The sequence below is a fragment of the Amia ocellicauda genome, chromosome 4 (assembly GCF_036373705.1).
Source record: "Amia ocellicauda isolate fAmiCal2 chromosome 4, fAmiCal2.hap1, whole genome shotgun sequence".
NCBI classification, from domain to species: Eukaryota; Metazoa; Chordata; class Actinopteri; order Amiiformes; family Amiidae; genus Amia; species Amia ocellicauda.
Window position 1 is genome coordinate 42,447,562 of NC_089853.1, and position 24,349 is coordinate 42,471,910.

The window sequence follows — 24,349 nt, forward strand, 5'->3', positions numbered from 1 at the left end:
GAACTCTGGGATAGTTAGCAAACTTGTCAAATTTGAAGATGATACTAAAATAGGTGGCTCAGCAGATACAATCTTTGCAGCACAGGCTATTCAGAGGGACTTAGATAATATTCAGTTGTGGGCCGACACCTGGCAGATGAAATTCAATGTGGACAAGTACAAGGTAATACATGCAGGTAACAAAAATGTCCACTATAATTACACTATGGGAGGTACAGATCTAGATGAAGTAACACATGAGAAAGAACTAGGAGTCTATGTGGACTCCTCACTTTCTCCATCCAAGCAATGTGGGGAAGCAATAAAAAAGGCAAACAGAATGCTAGGGTATATTGTCAAAAATGTGGAATTTAAAACAAGGGCAGTAATGTTCAGACTGTACAATGCACTAGTTAGAGCTCATCTGGACACTGTGGACAGTTCTGGGCTCCACACTTCAAGAAAGATATTGCTGCTCTAGAGGCAGTTCAGAGGAGAGCAACCAGACTTATTCCAGGTCTGAAGGGAATGTCCTACTGAGAGACTGAGGGAACTGAACCTTTTCACCCTGGAACAGAGGAGACTACATGGGGACTTGATCCAAGTCTTCAAAATCATTAAAGGCATCGACCACATCAAACCAGAGGAGCTTTTCCAGATCAGCAGGGACACACACACCCGGGGACACAAATGGAAATTGGGCTTCAAGGCATTCAAAACGGAAAACAGGAGACACTTCTTCACACAGAGAGTAGTCACAATCTGGAATAAACTACCCTGCAATGTGGTAGAAGCTGAAAATTTGGGAACATTTAAAAATAGACTGGATAGGATAATTAGATCACTTAGATATTAATGAACACCAAACGAGCACGATGTGTCGAATGGCCTCCTTTCGTTTGTAAACTTTCTTATGTTCTTATGTTCTTAAAGGTGGACACCATTAAACTAATTACATGACTTCAAAAGAAAATTGGTTTCACCACAGCTCAATCAGGTGTGTCATAGCAAAGGGGGAGATTACTTATGCATTCAATTATTTTCTGTTTTGTATTTGTAATTTAATTTTAAAAAAATTGCAGATTATATTTTTCACTTTGACATTATGGACATTTTCTGTGTTGATCAGCTGTAAATACTCCTGATTAAATCCATTCCAATTTCATGTTAACACAATGAAATGTGGAAAAGTCCAAGGGGGGTGAATACTTTTGACAGCCACTGTATGTCCACAATTTGATATTTCCTTCTTGTTAACCAGTCATCTACAGAGCCAAGCAAAACCAGGCATATGTATATCACCTATTTGTGATTGTGCTTTAAAGTCAATACAGACAGCTCTGGAATCAATGACATTGATTTTATGGAATTAGAGAACACCCCCATCATGTTTGTTTGTTTTGTTTTAACACATCCTTGTCTTGTTCACGATCTGCTACCCCTTCACTTTCCATTTGGGACTTCCTGGAGTGGCTTTCTCCAGATGTGTAAATGAGTGTGTATGGTGAGGAGAGAGTCCAGTCTGGTCTTGCACATATTGATTTATTCTGAACCATGCTGTGTTTCAGCATCCTCTGGGATTGTTCACATTAAACCTTTCTCTTCAAATTGTGTTACTGCAGTGTGATTAGAAAGAGGGATGTCTTCAGAAAATATGAAACATCAAGACTCAGACCTGTGTACTATAAGAGCAGGATTTTGTGTTAATTGTTTTTATGGGTGGTTACATCTTTGTTCTTGATGCGGTCAGAATTATTCATGCAAGATTTAAGACATTAGTGCTCTCCTGACTAAGACCATGGCTCAAAATAGCACCAAGCAAAGTCCAAATGAAATAAAGAAGTGTGAAACAAAGACTCAATATGTTTTAAACCTCACGACAAAAATAAGTTCAAATTCAAATGCTTAAACATGTAAAATTGCAGTAGGTTGTTTGTTGTACATGCTGTTCAGTAAAGCCATTATTGTTTTGTCCTTGCTTTTATTGTTTCCTTCAGAAACTCAAAACCAGAGGGAGAAAAAAATAAAGCATACAATAAAGGAATTGATGAATAGCGTGGCAACTCAGAATTTTTTCCTTTCTTTCTTTCTTTACTCTGCATTCACTTTCTCCTTGGAACACAAATGTGTAATGGGTAGTTGCAAAGCCAGTACATATCAGTCAAACCTTAAAAAAATGAAGAGTAATCAAGCTGTACTCATATGTTATTTATGCTGGTTCTGAAGTAAGTAATGCACAGACAAATTAAGAGCCTGCATTTTTTTTCTCTGCAGATAAAGCAAGCCTCCACCACTGTGAATATTGCGTGCTGTAGCTCTATCTGTAGACCAGCTCTGCCCTCTATTGTCAACAATATAAACTGAGTAATGTGAAAATGCGTTTATAAAGCTGCATTTTAAGCTTATTCTAGCTATAGCTTTTTTAATACATATTTGATTACCTCTCATTATCATACCACACACACACACACACATATATATATATATATATATAAATTAAAAATGTATTAAAAAAATGTAAGGACTGCAAGGGGATTAAGAATCACTCATTTCACTCATTCGGTTTCTTATTTGTCTGTGTCTTTCTGTTCATTTCAGCCCCGGAACAATGTATCTACCCATTATCTTCCTCTTTTATGTCCCTTCCCTATGACATTTTGGGACTACTAAGGGGAGTATACATCTGTCGCTGTCTGACATTTTTTTTTTAAAGAGACAAATGGGGTGGAAAAAGTTCTAAGTATTCTCAGTATCCTCACGTATCTTCTGGTTCTATCTTCAAGCTGTTATATATAATGAGTTTTGGTCTGTAAATGGGCATTGTTTACTGCAGCCTTTCTGTGGAGGCTTTATATTGATGAAAGACTGTGCCATTAAGTCAACTCTAGTGTGTTATCCCTGGAAACAGAATTGTCTCGGCACATGGGTTTGTCTCGGGTAGTGGGGTTGTTTAAAAGGTTTTCCAATATTTTTCTGCTGTCTTTTGTAATTTTGAATCCACGTTTTATTTTTATTTTTTGTCCTTTGCCACTTTCACCACACCCCACCCCCACAAAGGGCACATTTCACATATGAAATAGTTAGGCTTCCCATAATATATTTAAAACCATTAGACTTTAGCATTTTTTAATACTTCGATAAATACACTCAACTGTTAATGCACGTCATATTCAAAGGAAGTTTTTTTGTTTTTGTTTTTATATATACCTTCTGACGGTCTTGAAGGGGAGTTAACATGCTCTTCATGGTCTTTGATCCTGTCTTTCGATCCTCTGATCTATCCTCCCTGCTGAGCTGAAGACCAACTACAGCTCAATAAACTTTTCTGCAAAATAACTGTTCTCGGTCCAGTGCTTGGAGGAGACCCTTATTCTGTTTCCTGACTATATGAAGGACCGTACATGTGATCACATGCCTAGTTGTATGTTTTAGTTTACATACTTAAAATTATTTAATAAGGTAGCAGCGTTGCAAGCAGGGTTCAGGTTTAACCGACATGTTTTTATTCAGCACCTTCACACTGAGGACAACTATAAAATAAATTAAGTAGATCTGACCTGTCACAATTTGTTTGATATATTTGTTTCTCTCTTCAATCAGTTAAATGTCATACAAATAATCACCATGGCTGTACTCTATCCAATTCTGAAACTTTACAGTGAGGAAAAATACAGTGTCCAGTATTTTCTGTATGATAATTGAATTGTTGTGCTTCACATTTGATTTTGGCTCACTATCAGGAAGTTCTCAGGATAGAGTTCTCATGCTTGAATAAAGTGAATTCAGCAGGAAAAACAGTACAAGATTTTTAACCCACCATAGTAATGTTTCTGTTTTCACCTAAATTATTGCCCATAGAATAATGTTTCCGAATGATTTATAGTCTAACAGTTAATCATGGAACATTGACACTTGCTTTTTGCTTGTTGCTATCAGCATTTTTTTTAACAAATTGAAGCATGAAAAATATGGTATTTGTACCATCTGAAATATTGGTTAACATCAAAATAAAGTGATATCAAACAACTTCTGAGTTGAAAACATAATGCCAATATGTATCAAAATGAACTGGTGTCTGATAATAACTAGAGATGCCAAAGATGCTGTAATAGTAATTGCTAGATTTGGTTTCACTGTTTTTTCGAGGTGCGCACATTCAGTATTGGCTACACTGAATGCAGTACAGGATCTCAAGGTGTATCCTGTTGTGTTACGTAACACTAGTGTACACTTATGTATTCACTGAATTTATGTCCGGAAGATTAATTTTGCATAAGGACCTTCACCGGAGAATTAGATTAAAATTCCTGCTCATCTGTGCACTTAAACAACAAAAGCCCTCATAAAAACACTCAGAGAGAGAGAGCAGACTTATTTCTAAATGATCCATCATTTAGAGCATCTGTACAGAAAACAACCCGCCGGGTAAATGATGTATGAATCGCGTTGTTGCTATTATTATAAATAAATGAATAATGATAATCTATTAGTTCAGGTTTTAGCATTATCCCCATGTAAAGAGATGCAATGTCGAAACCAATGCCAAGGGGACTTGGGGACCAGCTAATTCAGAGTTTAATTAAAAACGACCCTGCGAGGCAGTGTGCAAACACTAGGCCTATAGACTTTGCTTCACTAAAAATTTTTCTGTTTTACAATGTAAATACAATGTGATGGAAATACTTCATGTGGCCTCTTTTTGACAATGCAGTAGGAACTTTGCACAAGGAGAAGGAGACAAAGGTGCTCAGTCTCCTGTTTGCACGACCAAAACGCCGTCTGCAACAATCAGCCCGAATCAACAGGCCAATACAACTGTATCATTCGAAGGAGCTCTTTCAGCATCAGTGGAGTAAAAGAAAAAACTGAAGCTGAAGAACATTTAGAATTGTATTCACAAAAGTTCCAGGAATTGCCATTCCCTTGTGAACGTCAGAGAAAAGGGAAGAACAACATTAAAAGGAAAGAAAAATTGTTTCTATTTCTTGGGCATATATTAATTCAGCAACACCTGTCAGCTTAATTTCTTAAACACATTTGGTTTTGGTTTGTTTGTTTTGTTTTCTATTGAGAAGACTGCAGAGTGGCAATCCTTTTGATACATTGATGTGACTTATATTCTGCCTCCAAGACTGGATTCCTACCTGAAATGCTAAACCACACAACCTAATTGAAGAATCAGAGGAGATCAGTCTCAAATTGTCCAAAGGGCTTCCAGTCTTCTTACTCAGCGTGATTGGTGTGATGGGTAGATGGGAAAATGGCAAGTTTCAGGGTCACACGGAAAGTCAATGACTGATCCAAACTTTATTTGCACATGACATGTGGCACCAAAACCTCATCTCCAATCTCACAGCAATACTGCCAAGGTAATTTGTTCAACAGAGGGCACAGCAGAGTGCAGTTTCATCAAACATAGCAAATTTATATTGTGACAGCAAAATCAAACCACAAATGTGTTCCTTACAAATGGGGATAGGAATGGTATTGTATGACTGCACAGGAGCAATGTCATGGGCACTTGATAAATATGTGTGCATGCATGTGTGTGTATCTTTTAAGTAGCTTCAATATTTTTGTAAATTGAATGTCTGCTTAGTGTAAAATGTAAAGGTGTGTTCACAGAAATGTTGATAAAAGTATCTAATAGTATTTATCTTCTGATTTTATTTATCAATGTTAATCATTCTAGAACAAACTCCATTTAGAATGTTCTTCTGTATGTGTAGACTTTTAATAAAAACAGTTCTCTTCCATATCAAACTTCACTGTGATAGTTAATGATTTGCATCATTGTGTACTGACAGGTTACTATGGGTAAAATTCAATTCAAATAAAAATGCATTTCCCACATCTAAGCACAGTTTTGTATATATCAGAAGCTCGAGTTCTCACTGCCCCTCCTCACAGAAGCATACGTATTCACAGAATAGGTGTGCTCCAGCACAATCCTGCAGATGATTTCTTCCTCAGTCATATAAGCAAAAGAGAAAACCGGGAGACAGAGGCAAAGAGCAAAGTGTGTGATTTTCAATCTGAGTGCTACTTATGTTGCAAATTGTAATGCAGACGTGCCAGAGTGTACGCAGGAAAGACACTCCTTGTGTTATTCAAGAATGTTCGATATTACAACCACTTGTTGCAGCAGTATATTGTACCTGCTTGTGTACATCTTAAACCCCTAGCACTTGTGAGTTATTTACATATCTCTTTTTACATGCATCAAGACAGGTGGTTCCTCTTTAATGCCATTGAGAAAATGGTGATCATTCTAATACTTGTCCACACTTCCCACAATGATTGTTAAAAATAAACTTGATTAAAGAAAACTTAGAAAATATAAAATATATTTTATATAGGCACCTTTGAGATGTACCTTATATAACCACTGATCAGAGTGGTTTAACATCCGTAATCATTGTTGAAATATATTATTTAGGATGGAGGGTTCTTTTAAAGTGGCATTTGCACAAACTGGGTAAATGATTTGTTTTGTGCGGGTTCTTGTGCACTAACTTTGATTCACTGACTGACAATGTGAATAAGAGGTGGCTAAGTAATCACTGAGCTGAATGTGAGTAAACATGTGAAAACAAGAGAAAAGGAGCATACTAACATCCGCACATTGGGGGGGAATGCAGTGACATCACATGATGCTCAGTAATGTGAGAATCATACCTATCCAGGGGAGAGATTGGAGGTTAATGTTTTTGAATTGTGTCAGGGAAAAGGTTTCCAAATTGTAAACGTTTTTGATTGCCTATGCACTGTATGTGACATTTTAAAATGATTAAGCTGCCTCTATCAGTTCTTGATCCGTAAAGCAATTGTTTTGGGGGGTGACGGAGTCTGCCTGCTCACATCTGAAGAGTTCGTTAATATGCCAGGAAAGCAGTAGAAGGGCAGGGTCTGGGATTGGACTGGATTGGATTGAGGATAAGGAGAGATTTCTGAGAAGGACGCCTCTTTATGGGGAACTGAAACCATGAGTACAACGCTCATGCCACACATATAGAGGCTTGGAAGTAGCTGACCTTGGCTAGCTGATGTGGATGAGTGAATATGGACCAGACCATGCGAAAGTAGATACCAGACTAAGCTTTAATCACTTGTCAGATTGAGGCAGATACCTGTGGTCTTTTATTTTGGAGGTGCAGTGTATCTAATGAACAAAAGTATGATAATTTGTTGGGCATCTCTCTCAATGAACGTAAATCTGCAGATTAAATCCTAAAAGATATATTAATACAATATTGTCAAACACATTGTGAGTAATGCAGGGAACACATATATTGTATCCTCTTCCGGGCAGTTATGTAATGTTTTAGACCCTGTTCTAAACCTGTAAAAAAAAACACAAATCCCCTCACAGTAGCACACAATGCATTGGAGTAGTCAAGAAAAAGAAAAAGGCAATAGGATGGCTCACACAATCTTATGTACTGTAGTTCATTTCTCTTAAATCAAAGTGACAGGCTGTATATAAAAAAAAGCTGGAAAATAACACTCTCTGACTACTTCACAGCACGTAAGACTTGGCTATTTACCGAAGGTCAACAGGAGAAATCAAAACTGGTACTGACATTCCTTCTTGCTACAAATACCTGAACTCTCTGAACTCTGCAAAGCCTCAAGTGGACACAGAAAGGAAGGTTTCCTCTTGGCTCATGGCTGAGAACTGCAGACATAATCGCTTAACATGAACCTGAGACCTCCCTCATGGTAAACAATAGGTCAAAAGTCATGAGGTGCATTTGTTATTCATTTTCTGAAAGATGTGATTTTGTTTTGTCATGTTTTGTTCCAAACGGCTCACCGTACATCTCATTGTATTTTTTGTATTCAATAGTTTGTCAAATGTTCATTTAGCAGCCTTTCATGGTACAAAGCAAATAGAAGAGAAGTACACCTTTGTCAGGTGTGAGATTTGAGTCCCTCGGGAGAATAGTAAAGCTCTAAATGACTGATACGTGGTTCATGCTTAGATTTTAAAGATATGTATCCTAGCATGTGAAAAAACAGATTAAGAAATACATTTGGAGTTTTTATTTTTCTGTAGTTTTGTTTGCTTTCTTAAGTAGTTTTTCTCCCTCAACGGCTGGTTACAGCACAAATGGTAATTTAGCAGCCTTCGTGTTCTTGTAAGCTTCAACAAGGCTCATCTGTATTACAGAGGACTCGCATCTCAATAGGTTACAACTTAGAACATGACTTCTGCAGCGCTCTATTTAGATATGCATTTTTCCATGAATAAATAATATTTAATCTCTTCACACTATTTAAGTACACTGTCAAATAAGGGCCGTTCTGTGGTGATTTATTTCCCATTACTGATTTGACTGACTGTGAGAAGCCATCAATCGATATTTCTTTCCAATCATTCGAAGTTAATAAGAATTCGGTATGAGTAGTTTGTTTTCATTTAAATCAGTGACGTGCATGACAAATTGTCAGAAAATCAGCTGCATTCATAATATGTGAAATAAAATCTTTAGCTTGCACTGGCAGGCACCCCTCTGACCTGCTTTATTTTGAAACTCTTATGAGAAATCATGTTCTAAATATACCTGGCGTGCGTATAAATTAAACCGTAAGGCAGCCTTGACTGTGCATTACAATGATCACTGTAAGAGGTTGTACAATGTGGAGTTAAAAGCAAAGCTCGACGGTGTCCAACAAGTGTCCAACAATCAGATCAGGTTTGCAAATGGTATGGAAATATTTACACAGTTTTTATTACTTATTAGATGGGAATCATATTCGTAATTCTCGCAGGTGCTGCCATTTGCACCTCAGAGACATCACAGTCCACGTGCTCAGGAGTTTGGAAATGTTGTCACCGAATGGCTTTCCTTTCGAGGTATAGATTAAATTAGGCGTTGAGTTATGTATATGGCAGATGCACCACTCTCCTCTGGGTTTCGAGTAATTGCGAGGGGAGAGAACGGTGCTGTTCTCAAATGTCCGTGGCCTTTTAAATCAATTACTTAGATGTGTTTGCCTTGCTGAAAATAATTGCAGTAGCATGGTTTATCTCCCCCTGTGGTCATTTTTCATCATTGTCAACTGTACACGTGTGGTGTCCTGTGTAATTCAACATGCACTGGCCTTCAGATTCTCATACCATCATGCATGTGGTATTCGCACAGGGTCAAGCATAAAGAAAAGGGGCAAGGGTGCTGCTTCTTTTTTCCATCTTAGTTTCCATCAGCTCCCCCCCCGGCCCTGTCCTCTATTTCTGTGCCTCCAAACCACAACCCAAAGGATATCCTTGCATCGGCAGAAGGTGACCCAGTGTTCTCTGGTGGTTTTGGGAGTTCCGTCCTTTGACACCAATAATGTCATTATTATCTGAAGAACTGGTTTTGTTATCCATTATCTAATAAGCCACCAGTCAGAATGCAAAGTCTTGAATCGTCTCTTGGCAGAGCTGAGCTTTGTTGTGTCCGCTTGGTTGTTAAATAACATAGTGCTTGTTTTTTATGGTTTTATGCCATTGTTTGTTTGTTCCCAAATTCATTCTGTACAGCATTGTTTCAGAAGCCAGGTTTGCTGTCTGTTAAGTTTCTCTCTTGATAATCACTTGAAGGAAAACATACTGATCGCAGGGTCTGAATTCAGAAATGCATTACCATAGTGCTATGAATGGGTTGTTATAAGGGCAATTTAAAATGGTTCTGCTCTTATTGACAATAAGCACCAAATGCATTTACCTTAATGTCTTTTCCTACATAAAAGCTCTCTTTGGAAAATTTTTAAGAGAAGGGGAAACAAAAAAAATGACAACAACAAAATCCCAGTCCTTGAGAGGCATTTTATAGCATCATTACTTCTTGCAGGTGACATTTTCACTAAGAGTTCTAATCAGAATTGGTATCAGTGATGGATATTGTTCGGATCAGCCACCATCTTTATTCACTAGTTCTATTCAAATACAAAATACTATTGTAAATACCACTGTTTTTATTTCAGATATTGTCATAGAAGTGAAAAATAGGACATATAAAACAAATCCTGTTTGTGTGTATTTAAGAATCTTGTATATAGAACACTATAGAGCACATACAAACAAAAACATACCATATCTCTTGTTACTACTACTACTGCTACTACTACTACTACTACTACTACTACTACTACTACTACTTATAATAATAATAATAATAATAATAATAATAATAATAATAATAATAATAATAAAAATAATACCATCATCGTTATCATCATGTCTGATTTAAATGTATAGTTTAGCTGTGACAGTCATTGTCTCTGTTTTTCCCTGGCAGTACCATGAATAATCTAAACGTTTCTATTCTTGCATGATTGCTACATGCCAAATAAAAAACACTGTGTTTTGTAATTGAAAACTACTTTTATCACCCTGATTATTTTCCCATCTCTCCCTGTGAACCCTGCATTACATTATCAGCACGATCACTAATATTCCTAATTAGTTGCATTTACATAATGTATGTATTTATTCTTACTTGTATTTACATAAATATGATAAACTACGGAGTGAGTGGACACTGATTCTTTTGCCATAATGTGAAAAACACTTTTTTCAGTCTGAATTATCTTATTCATGTTTTATTTTATTTAAGACATCAATAAGATTCGACTCATTCCATTTTTATGGTTTTCTATTGGTTTTACAATTTGAAAATTATGTTCATTTATTTATTTTATTTGTAACGTATTTTATACTTATTTTATTATCTACATCAAGCCTTTGACCCACTTCACAATCTCAAAGATTTTTACCCCCAAGACCTTATATTTTCATTTTGGTTGCCATTACTTCAAATAATGCAAACCCAATCTCAAGTATAATTTTTAATTAGATTTATTTTTAATCCCGGCCTGGTCATTTTATGTTGGCTAGAGTCAATAAACTGAGATGTCATAAGTCACTTGTATCATATTCTTGCTTTCAAATTAAAAATAAATTCTTCAAGTAGAAAGGAATAAGAATGGAATGGAAACAAAAAAACAATTAGTGTCACTGAAGTGACAATCTTAATAACATGTCTCTGTGCTCTGTACTAAACTAATTGCTTTCTGCACTGGATGACAGACACTACATTTGTTGCCAACATTTTGTAATTATAAAATGTTTTGTTATTGTTGTATTATATGTATAATTAGGCAATTGTTTGAGAAAAATAATATCAGTGAGCATGCTGATATAGAAATATGTTACAATGAAAAGCCGACACTGAGACAGTGGAACTTTATATTGGAAATGAGATGATTTTTATATGACTATTATTAGTGATGTGCAATTCATGAATGATTTATTCTTTTTGAACAACTCACTAAGGTGGATCAAGGGAATTGGCCCGGAGTCACATCTGAATCGAATTGTCAGTGGATGAGTTTGACTAGACTTACTACACTGCACCGTCTTGCTGTGTGTCCCGCAGTTTCATCGGTCAGTGTCTAATATATAAATAATAATAATAATAATAATAATAATAATAATAATAATAATAATAATAATAACAGTAATAATGTGTAGGTTGCAACGGGAGGGAGGAAGGCTTGTGCCATCCAGTTGATCTGACTGAAGCAGTGGTGCTGTATTGAAACTCAGCCATGTGACATTATTTAACTGAATGAAGTGTGTGCATATTCATGCTTTCATGTGAATTTAAAGCCGATGTTGCATACACTTAATGAAGATCTCTGCTGATAAAATTTCTGAAGGCCCTTAAATCTGTAATTAAAGGAAATTTAAAATAGGTTGTTCTCCACATTCCTTTTGTGATTAATACAGGCTGTGATGGACCATAGTGCAGTATTTCTGTGATGCAGATTGTGAGTTGTTGTACTGACTCGATTGAGTTCTCCTGCAGTGCGTGGCCACATCTTATAGGAACAGAGTTTTTATTATTCATATTGACAACATAATCTCAGCTGTCTGGTGCAATATACCACAGCATCTCTTCAACTTTCTCTCGTATGTAAAGGGACGATTGTCGCAGGGTGCTCTTTTGTGCAGGAACAACAATGAGGCTGCCGGTGCTTATTCTTCCTGTGAATTAGTTTCCAGTTTTAAAAGCACTACATTTCTTCAAAATAAAGAGAACAGTTTTGCATTGCACAAGCAGCCCAATCTGTAAAGTATGCACTAGGAGGCACATTGAATAAAGGTTTGTTTTTGTGGGATGTATTTAATCAGCAACCCTGAGAAGATTGTTGTAGTTGCTGTCACAAGAGGGACATCTGTTGAGGTCAGTTAGGCTGAAAGCTTTGGTGAAGGCAAGATAGTATCGTATGTCAACATTTAAGTGGATGGACTGCTGGTGATTTGTAGTGGCAATGTTTAAAGTAATATAATATATACACCCCAGTATTGTCCACATTTTAGGACCTTCCCTTGTTTCCAGTCTGTAGGAAAAAGGGATAAATAAAGTGCAGTGAAATTCCACTGTGTGCTACAAATCAATCGGAAAAGTAAATGTTAATGAAGACCACTAGGACTATAAATGATAGTGGTTTTTCAGCTTTTACAAGATTGGGATCAATTTTAATAACTGCATATTTGGTCAGCTGTCCTGCATCGAAGCATTAGGACCTGAGAGACCTTCTTGGCAGTGTACGCACGAAGCCTGAAGCCAGCGTAAAGCCCAGCATCAATTTGCACTGTCAGATGTATTCGATTACTCACAGAGCACTTATGGGCAGAGTAGTGCTCACCTTGTCATTCAGAAGATAGTGGTGGGCTGGAGATGAGGCTTTAGTGAGCGCAGTGTATAATTATCTGTAGGTACGGCCTTACGATGCATAGTGTGTATTAATGCAAAACTATAGACAAAAGCATTTTAGACAAAATACACAAGCTCAGTCTATTGATAAGGGTGTCTGCCAAGAAATAAAAGCATAAATATGATGATGATGAAGAGTACATAAGAACATAAGAACATAAGAGAGTGTACAAACGAGAGGAGGCCATTTGACCCATCGTGCTCGTTTGGTGTCCATTAATAACTAAGTGATCCAAGGATCCTATCCAATCTATTTTTAAATGTTCAGCTTCAACCACATCGCTGGGTAGTTTGCTCCTGGTTGAAACAACTCTGTGTGAAGAAGTGTCTCCTGTTTTCTATCTTGAATGCATGATTGTATGTATGATAATGATGATTGTTATTTGACTTGTTGTTTGTTACTGATAAGTATAATTATATTTACATACTATACTTTTGCTCTGGGATGATTGAACATTGGCAGGAACATAAATCCCACTGTTTCACACGTTTTCCCAGACAAAACAACAATAAACCACAACTAAGTCTCTAAGTCGATCCAGAAATACAGAGATACAGTTTTGCCTAGTACAATTCCCAACATGTAACCTCTTAGCTTTTCTAAACATGAAAATCCCTTTTCACGTATGTTTATTTGCATTATTATTTAACTTGCAGCTGCCAGATTTAGGAGACGGCCTGCCAGTGGAGGAGCTGAACATGGCGAGGAAGGGCTGCTGTCATTCGGCCAGCTACAGCTGGGTAAAGCAGTTTGCTTTGGCAAGATATGTGTAAACCACTGCTATTTTTTATTTTACTTGGTAAATCTGATACTGCATTAAATGCCTTGTGTTAGATAAGTGTTACTTTTTTATACGTGCTCATTTTGATTGTTTCTATCACAAATCTGAAGTTGTTGTTGTTGCAGCGTTTGAGGGTTTTGGGGAAGAAACTATTAAAAAAAACGTTCACAGAGTAATTGCAGTGGGGCCGACTATATTTTTTCTGGTAATAGTTTTTTCTATAACCACACATGGCCATCATCTGGAGTATTTATCAGGCTTAATGGATGTAGCAGTGCTGTAATTTGTGCTGGAATATTATAGTGAGAAGCATATACACTTAGATGTACACTCACCTAAAGGATTATTAGGAACACCATACTAATACTGTGTTTGACCCCCTTTCACATTCAGAACTGCCTTAATTCTACATGGCATTGATTCAACAAGGTGCTGAAAGCATTCTTTAGAAATGTTGGCCCATATTGATAGGATAGCATCTTGCAGTTGATGGAGATTTGTGGGATGCACATCCAGGGCACGAAGCTCCCGTTCCACCACATCCCAAAGATGCTCTATTGGGTTGAGATCTGGTGACTGTGGGGGCCAGTTTAGTACAGTGAACTCATTGTCATGTTCAAGAAACCAATTTGAAATGATTCGACCTTTGTGACATGGTGCATTATCCTGCTGGAAGTAGCCATCAGAGGATGGGTACATGGTGGTCATAAAGGGATGGACATGGTCAGAAACAATGCTCAGGTAGGCCGTGGCATTTAAACGATGCCCAATTGGCACTAAGGGGCCTAAAGTGTGCCAAGAAAACATCCCCCACACCATTACACCACCACCACCAGCCTGCACAGTGGTAACAAGGCATGATGGATCCATGATCTCATTCTGTTTACGCCAAATTCTGACTCTACCATCTGAATGTCTCAACAGAAATCGAGACTCATCAGACCAGGCAACATTTTTCCAGTCTTCAACTGTCCAATTTTGGTGAGCTTGTGCAAATTGTAGCCTCTTTTTCCTATTTGTAGTGGAGATGAGTGGTACCCGGTGGGGTCTTCTGCTGTTGTAACCCATCCGCCTCAAGGTTGTACGTGTTGTGGCTTCACAAATGCTTTGCTGCATACCTCGGTTGTAACGAGTGGTTATTTCAGTCAAAGTTGCTCTTCTATCAGCTTGAATCAGTCGGCCCATTCTCCTCTGACCTCTAGCATCAACAAGGCATTTTCGCCCACAGGACTGCCGCATACTGGATGCTTTTCCCTTTTCACACCATTCTTTGTAAACCCTAGAAATGGTTGTGTGTGAAAATCCCAGTAACTGAGCAGATTGTGAAATACTCAGACCGGCCCGTCTGGCACCAACAACCATGCCATGCTCAAAATTGCTTAAATCACCTTTCTTTCCCATTCAGACATTCAGTTTGGAGTTCAGGAGATTGTCTTGACCAGGACCACACCCCTAAATGCATTGAAGCAACTGCCATGTGATTGGTTGGTTAGATAATTGCATTAATGAGAAATTGAACAGGTGTTCCTAATAATCCTTTAGGTGAGTGTATAGTCTTTCTTATTAATGTTCTTCTATTACTAAACAGTGGCCCCTGCAGGCTACATAAAATAAAGGAGGAGGAACAGCTACATGTATCTTTATTCAAGTTTTTTTGTTTATGAGCTGCAGGATTTTATTCGATCTACTTATAAGTGTGTTACAATTGAAGCTGCACACCTATGTACAAATGTATTTTATTTGTCGACATAAATTGACGGTATTAGTATTGGCAGTATTAAAGGTATCCTGCTAGATTATTAGCTGTGGTTATCACAATTCAAATAATACATGAAAAAATATTAAATGCATTACTGTTCAATCGTCTTGAGATACTGCGGAAACTGTCGATCTAACTAAGTGCAGTATGTACACTGTTAGTACTGGAATTAAATATCACCTAATCAGTGAAGGTGCACCACAAATGAAAAATGCGTCCAAGTTCGTCTGTAATCTCTGGTTAATTGCTTTTGAGTTAATTGTGGACTGTACTTCCCACACATCTCACAGCGTCCCTGCTCCCAAAGGAAGACTAAATCACTGTGACCTTTTAGGGCTAAGTGGAAATTGTGATGATACTCAGATCAGAAGAACTATAATTTCCACCTTCAGCTACTGCATATAAAACAGTGCTGTGTCAAGCTTAAACATTTATTTATTTTGTACTTCTGGTGCCATTATCCTTCAGACTTGATATTCAGTCTATTTAAATAGAAAAGGCACTACGAGGAAACAAGGGTTTTTTAAATACGATACTCTACACTGTCACTTTAGATAGTGCCAACATTTGCGGCTTTTCACGTTCAGCATATTTGAACATTCCCATTCGACACATTCGATGATTTTAAAAGTCTTTGTATCACATACATAGTTCTATCTCTCCATTGGAACTCATTTTTAGCTGTAAACAAAATCAGTTTGTTGTAGTGTGGCAGATCAGGATGAGTTGATAAGTGCCTTTCTCATCCCCATGGAAACCATTCAAGATTACTACCCCTGCACCCTAATCTTGACTAAAATATGCTTTTCAAATATGAGAGTGTAGCACAATAACACAATACATGCCATTCAATGTCAACACACAGGTGTTATTTAACCAAACGCAGTTATCACTTGAATCGGAATCAAAATATTTAACCATGACCGTGATGGCCTCCTTTAGAAGTTAAACTAAAAAAATAAAAATTGAAATAAAGACAGAAAAGAAAAAACATGAATCTCCCGGAGTTGTTACAAGAAGATGACAGCCCTTCGAGCTCATCGGAAGAAAGGTTCACAAAGACTAGTAAAACTGTCATATCCCTGATGGATAATTGTCAGGATAAAACTAAACCGCTTTTCTCAGGCTTTAAAAACTCTCAATGCAGGTAAAGAAACACACTGACACATAATTGCAGACAGGAAGGAGCGAGCTGGCAACGAGATAGACATGGCAGGCGGTATTTGAGAGCGGATTTGAAGACATGAATAGGAGCAAGTTGTTGCTCCCAGTCAATTTCAGAAGCTGTCAAGGGTGTCAGCTACGAGGTTGTGTCGGCCTGTGAGTTTAGGATAAAGGAAAGTGACGCTGAAATTCTGAATGGCTTCTGATGAGCGTCACCTTCTACCTTTAATCCTTTAAGATGTGCACTGAAGTGGTTTCACGTTTTTTTACAACAAACAACACTGCAAAGTGTTTTTAAAATGGCTGTTAGAGTAGTCTAACCTAAGGAAAGGAAACACCTTCTGAGATAGGAGACTGTCAAAACAATTGTTGCCCCACACGTTTCCAAGACATCCAAGAGATGGCTTTAGTGTTAGCCGGAGGTGGGCACTCTCGTGGTGGGGTCTTGTAATTATCTGATTGACTGAAAGAGATCTTATGTCTTTAAGCTAATGTCTGATCAGAGCAGTTTTAATTTGCTGATGAATGTCATCTGTGCGTGGACACTCCTGGTTGCACTGTTCTTACGATGCCATTTCTGTTTCATCACCGACTACAACCCGAGACGTTATGAATATTTATAACTGTTCTGGTTGTGCTGAATTCTCTTTGAAGAACCCTAAGTGATGAGTGCAGATTGCGATCACGTTCGAAACGTAAGATGTGGAAATGCACATTTATTTGTGTTTCTTGTAGAGAATTGCTTGGCAAAACACGAGAGAAGTAGGGGACCAAAAATACACTTGTATGGAAGAACAAATGCAACATATTCTACCTTTCTACACTTCAAAGAAATACATTTTCTAGATAGCTTCTAAATGTTGCTTTTTAAAGTATTGCGCTGAGGCATTATTCCCTGTGATGGGTAATTATGTTGAAACTAAAAATTTCTAAAATAGGTATCTGAAAGAAACAACTTATTGCGTTCATTTTAGAAGCGTCTTAAAATGAAGGACAGTGTGCTTAATATTGTCTAGAATTATGATAAAAAACATTGTCCTACCATAGCATCACATTGTCTTTGTATATCATTTATCTGCCCATTAATAAATCAGAATCAAAATGTGATATTAATACTAATTAATATGTTTGTAGAATACCTGAAGAGTGTGTAGTAAAATAATTATATGCATACAGAGAGAGAGAGAGAGAGAGAGAGAGAGAGATGAAGGGGTGTGTGTGATATTGACATATTTTTAACAAACTGAATCACAATTAAATCACAATTTCATTGCACAGTACCAGAGCCACACCATGTTTATATAGTGTTAGAAACTGACTCCGCAACCCCTTTCTCCTCCACATGATCCACCTCGGGGCCGAAACTCTCTCCAGTGCCCCCGTTTGTGAATCCAATTCAAGTGCAGGCAGATCTGGGCCAAACCACAGTCACATCTGAGGGAATACATTATACAGAATGGGATTAGACTATGGATTTGCTCAGAACTACTCAAGAGACCCCAAAGTAATATGTCAATATTATTATATGAATTATCAAAAATAAAATGTAGTGTTTCTTGTTTGCTTTGTTAGATTTGTATTGACTTTTTTGGAAGCCTTTCTTTCTGTTTGTAATTAATGCCACCAACCACATTTGCACATTGCTTACATATAAATGTAAATGTGATGTAAAACTAAATCAGTCTCTATAAAATATAAATTTTTTAGTAATCTGATGTGTTTATTTTGTGAAGGATTGTCATAAAATACACTGGGGTTTATATAAATGGTGACTGACTTTGAGAGGAAAGTGCTTCAGGAAAGATATTTAGACTAAATTGACTTGCCACGAAAGAACAAATGTGATTTACATAAGATAAGAAAAAATACATTGCGTCTCCAGATGTTATGCTACTTCTAATGAAAATAAAATACACCAATCTTGATTTTTAGACCCCATGTATATTTTATACCAAGGCAGGCGTAGTAAAACCCATTGTATTGCTGGGATAGGTCGCCTTTTAATTGGTTTGCATATTTTCCCTTCATCAGCATCTTTGGTCAGCTTTCCCGCATGATGAGAGACTGCTTTATGGGGTTATTTATTATGTTTTAGCCTGAAACGCAGTGTTCAGCAGTGCCAAAGTGCTGCAGCATGCTTACCCATGTGCAAAACTATTACGGGTACAGGCCTGTGTTTGTTACAGCTTTCCCCTGCATACTTATATGAATATTTGTTTTCCACGGTCCATGAACCTTAATGGGATACTCAGCAGAGTTGGGTAAATTGAAATTCAGCTCGCCTAATGGCCTCGTTTTTTTGTGTTAAACCCCCAGCTGCTCTTCCCATTGCAGTGTGCTTCTTTCCCTGACACCGGGCCCACTAAATTTAGGCTCCATCTATCAATGTTTTTAGTACCACAGTGGAATCTGCACTGATTATATCAGCAGGGGTAAGCCTTAAGTGTTCCTGTTGAGGTAAATCCTCTGTTTTGTGTGAAATCAGCCAGTGCTGATCACAGAGGGAGTTTGCATACTCTTACGTTGTGAAGCGTTGTTGTCGGTCAGTCATTTTACGCTTTTCAATGAGTAGGTGTGTGTGTGTTTTTCTGGAGGTTATCTCCTTCTCCCAGCAGCTGAGGTACAGAATAGTTTGTGTGTGTTTTGTGTTTCCAATATCTTTAATGATTGCCTCAAGTCAGTGCTATGAATAAAGAACATTCTCTATTCATTACTTTTCTTGATTTAACAGAAATGAGGATGGATGTGAGATAGCGATGCTGTCTTTTGTTTATGTAGGGCCTGATTAGATCATTTGAGGAGGATTTTTCCTTCTTTACAGAGGTTTGTTCAGCTGCATACCGCGACACGAATATTAATATTTTGTGGCCGAGAGATCGAGGGGAAAAAAGTATCCGTAGTGGTAAAGTGAAAATATGTTAATGTCTGATCAGCAATTTTATTATTTCCATTAATATTAATGTAAAACTTACATTCCAAAGACTCTATTTTCCAGTCAATTTGAGCAATTTGCCTTTTCTGGATTCTAAATGCAGCTAGGAATGTGGCATTAATTGATAACTGAGAACTAAGTGCTACCTTTCCCTGCAGACACAACAGCATTAATGGTGTACATTTATTAGAGTCTTGATTGAATGTTTTCTATTAATCGTACAATCAAACCAAGGTCTCTAAGAACATTTTGATTTAATTAATTACAATGTACAGTACTGTGCAAAAGTTTTAGTTTTAGCAAAATGCTGTAAAGTAAGAATGCTTTCACACATAGACATGTTAATAGATTATATTTATCAATTAACTAAATTCAAAGTGAGTGAACAGAAGAAAAATCTACATCAAATCCATATTTGGTGTGACACCCTTTGCCTTCAAAACAGCATCAATTCTTCTACGTAAACTTGCACAGTTTTTGAAGGAACTCAGCAGGTAGGTTGTCCCAAACATCTTGGAGAACTAACCACAGGTCATCTGTGGACTTAGGCAGCCTCAGTTGCTTCTCTCTCTTCATGTAATCCCAGACAGACTCGATGATGTTGAGATCAGGGCTCTGTGGGAGCATACCATCACTTCCAGGACTCCTTGTTCTTCTTTATGCTGAAGATAGTTCTTAATGACAGTCGCTGTATGTTTGGGGTCGTTGTCATGCTGCAGAATAAATTTGGGGCCAATCAGATGCCTCCCTGATGGTATTGCATGATGGATAAGTACAGTATCTGCCTGTACTTCTCAGCATTGAGGAGACCATTCATTCTGACCAAATCCCCAACTCCATTTGCAGAAATGCAGCCCCAAACTTGCAAGGAACCTCTACCATGCTTCACTGTTGCCTGCAGACACTAATTTGTGTACCGTTCTCCAGCCCTTCGGCGAACAAACTGCCTTCTGCTACAGCCAACTCATCAGTCCAGAGCACCTGCTGCCATTTTTCTGCACCCCAGTTCCTGTGTTTTCATGCATAGTTGAGTCACTTGGTCTTGTTGCCACGTCAGAGGTATGGCTTTTTGGCCGCAAGTCTTCCATGAAGGCCCCTTCTGACCAGACTTCTCCAGACAGTAGATGGGTGTACCAGGGTCCCACTGTTTTCTTCCAGTTCTGAGCTCATGGCACTGCTGCACATCTTCCGATTGCGAAGGGAAGTAAGCATGATGTGTCTTTAAGTTTCCTTGTCCGACCACTGCATCTACGGTCCTTAAATGTTGCCCGTTTCTTTGTGCTTCTTCAAAAGAGCTTGAACGGCACATCTGGAAACTCCTGTCTGCCTTGAAATTTCTGCCTGGGAGAGACCTTGCTGATGCAGTATAACTACCTTGCATTTGCATTTAGTTAATTGATTAATTTAATCTATTAACATGTCTATTTTTGAAAGCATTTTTACTTTACAGCATTTTCACACCTGCCTAAAACTTTTGAACAGTACTGTATAGCCTTGCCCTTGTTATATCTCTTGCATTAATAACTTGCACACTCAAACACTATATATAGAAGTAACATTTAATTTTGTATTTCATGCATTTATAGTTTGTTTAGTGTTGTAAAGATAGATGGTATTTATGTGACTGTGATCTATCCAAAGGTTAAATATGTTTAGGTTGAAGCATCGTATTTCCAAATTAGTTATGCTAAGTAGAGGCTTGCATAAAAGACCTGTATTAACTTTACTCTGCACACAGCCCCCCTGTGAGTCTCCAGATACAAGGACAGATTTGTGGAAATACATTATTTGCTTTAATGGTAAAATAAACCGCAGAACATCAATATTATTAATATTGTTTCCACTGTTACCGACTGTCCAATAAAGTTAATGAAGATATAAATGACACCATTTTAATGATTACACTGGATAGTCAACCCCCAAACAGTCTTGCATAATGGCTCTGTAAATTCAAATTAACAGCTTTGAAATTTCCCATGTAGCCAAACTAATGAGCAGACTAAATTGGGCGGTGTAACACCATTTTCCAACTATGTTATTTGTTACTTGTGTTGATCTGGTACAAAGTCATAACTTTGATTGCCTGGTATTTAGACATTTAAATGACACGGTTTGTGTGAAAGATCATTTCATGCTTTCGAACAGTTATGAAGTTGAACCTTGTTTGTGAAGGACGCGTACTAATTGCCTTTCCTGTTTAATCACTTGCATCAGATGCTTGCTGACACTTATTTCATTTTCTGTGTAACTGGAAAACTGTCCTAAACAGATCTTTCAAATCATTATTTTTCTTATTTATTATTTTATTACTCCTGGTTCAAGCTGGCCATCTTCTCTTGCCTTCTAATAGGGTACTATTTCAAAACATGCCGAAGCATAGAAATATGTTGTGCAAGTATATAACTGCTCTTATGCCCAATTGCTATGTACATTTTCTGTAATGCATTTATGAAAAATACATTCTAACATTCTAACTGTAATCATTTGTTGTAATATTGGATATACAGTTTAAATTCTACAAGTAACAATCTCTGAACTCCATCTAAACTCTGAACACCATAATTATTTGCTTTGGCCTGATGTTTGTAGACATTTGTGGTTTAGCTCCTTATTTCTTTGTTCTGACTCATTTTAAATATATAGTTAAGAATCAAATTAAGGGATACCTACAAGGTCACGTTGTTTATGCATAGGACATTAGGAACTGTATTTTAAGAGTTGGAAGATGTTTCAGAAATGTATTCTTCTTATTATTGATTTCCATTTGAAAAAGGTTAACCTATAGATTGCTTAGTTCCTTGTTTTGCTTTTCATTCATTTCTGTGCTGTGCAATACCTTCAGCAAGCCACCAGATGGAGCAGACTGATCACATTAAGAATCAAATAAATGCCCTGAACAACAGCAACACAAACAAACAAACAAACAAACACATAAATACATACTAGTTAGCTTATGTAAGACAAGCATTTACACGTAGTAGTTTAAAATATACAAGAAGAAGCCTCACTGTTGCACAGCTATAGAAAATAATCCAATAATAAAATACATATTTTGTTGTAAACTTTTCAATTTAATATTGAAGTTGGAGAGGTATTCTAGTTGTGAAGTCGTATGGAAGATACCTCCTAAAGATAAGGTGCTAGCGCTTAAAAGAACAACAACATATATACACACACAAATGTGAAGCACTTCCAATATTCTGCACTGATCTCAGTGATGTATTTGTTGTGTTGAAAAGACAGTGACTTTATTCCTCTGGTAATTGTGTGTAGCTTTCCGTTGATTTATTTCCTTGTGTATAATTTCTCACTCCGATTTTTCACTGGATGAATATGAGTTTAGTGGAACTCATTTTATTTTAATGAAATGAAGGTGCTTGTGCATCTTAATTCCACCAGAGGTCAGGCCGCTGCCCTTCTCGGGGATGGTTTTTCAGTAATACAGAAGATGAAGTGGTGAAGAGATATCATTCCTCTGCCCATCTGAAACATCCTCCTTTCTTGCCCCTTTTGATGATGAATTAATTCTACATTCAATACTCTTCAATAAGTTATACTGGGACTCTTATTTTTTCCATTTTTAAAGGGGAGTTTGCCATGGACTCCATGTTGGCCAAATAAAATGAAGAGAAGAAGAAAATCTGATGGATGTGAACAAGTAATTTGAAAAACAAGAATTTGATCAGTAACTCACATTCCCCTTTTTATTTACATTTACGTTTGGCTTTCATAAATGTTGAGAAAAGGTGAGTAATGGGGAACAGGACAAACTGCAATTTTCTGCTGACTTGTGCTGTGTGGTGATGCCCCAGCAATGGTGTGACCCACAGATGGCACCATTGACTGGCAAAGCAGAGCCATGCCACCTTTCTGACAGTGTTTGTGTCTGCAGTGTGGCAAAGTGAGTTGATGTTGACTTAATAATGCAACACACACAGACTGATAGTATCCCCCAGTATATCCTTTTCCTTCAGTGAAATATTTTGCCTTTACAAACTAATGTAATGCAGCACTTGGGTGCAAGCTTTCAAATCAAAATCTAAACTGCACACATTTTTGTGAAGAAAAATGTATCCATCAAAGTGTAATGCAAGCTGAGTTTTCTATCTTTCTTCGGCAGAATTCTTCCAACTGTTTCCATCAGGGGAAAAGAGGGCTCCGTGTCGTTCAATAATTGGGTTGTTACATAAAACATGTATAAAACAGCGTGGCAGACTCATTTCCCATCCCCTCAGAGTTCCCCAGCTGAGCAGCCTGTGCAGGTCACTATTTTTTCTTGGGTACAATCTGTTACCCAATGTGGATCCTTCATAAATCAGTATATGTATATTTGTTAGCTTATAAGCTTTTACAGTGACAGAGAAAGACAAACATAGTTGTTTGAGATCACTTTTATTTTGGTTTTGAATACACTTATTTAGTTAACACACACCATTGTAAGATCTTTCCGATCAAAAACAGTTATTTTTTTACATAAATCTTTTCTTCTTCTTGGAAAACATTCCTTAACCATTCCCTGCTTGCCAAATGAGATTTCGTTTTTGTTTTCTTGGTATTAGCGTTGAACAAAAAGTGCTTGACAACTTTGTAAACCTTTTCTAACTTTCTCACTGATGAAGGTCTTGTGATTGTAGTGACTTCTAAAGAAAACAGAGTTGAGAACTAAGTTGGTGCATTAGTCACAAGACATGACAATAATTTACTCTGTTTAAGAAATGAGGCATCAAGTTGGTTTCGCCTCCGGCATAAAGAATAATCTAAAGTTACTTTGTGTAGCGATATGAGTAACAGTATTTAAGCATAAAGCGCTATCAAAATCCGATGCATTGGTGAGAAAAACAAGCAGACATTCCTTTAATACCGAAAAAGTTATTCGGACTACAGCTGGGTAATGTTTCATGTTTAAAAGTTGCAAAAAGCAAATTAAAAATATATAAGAACACCCATTTAATTTAATGTAATC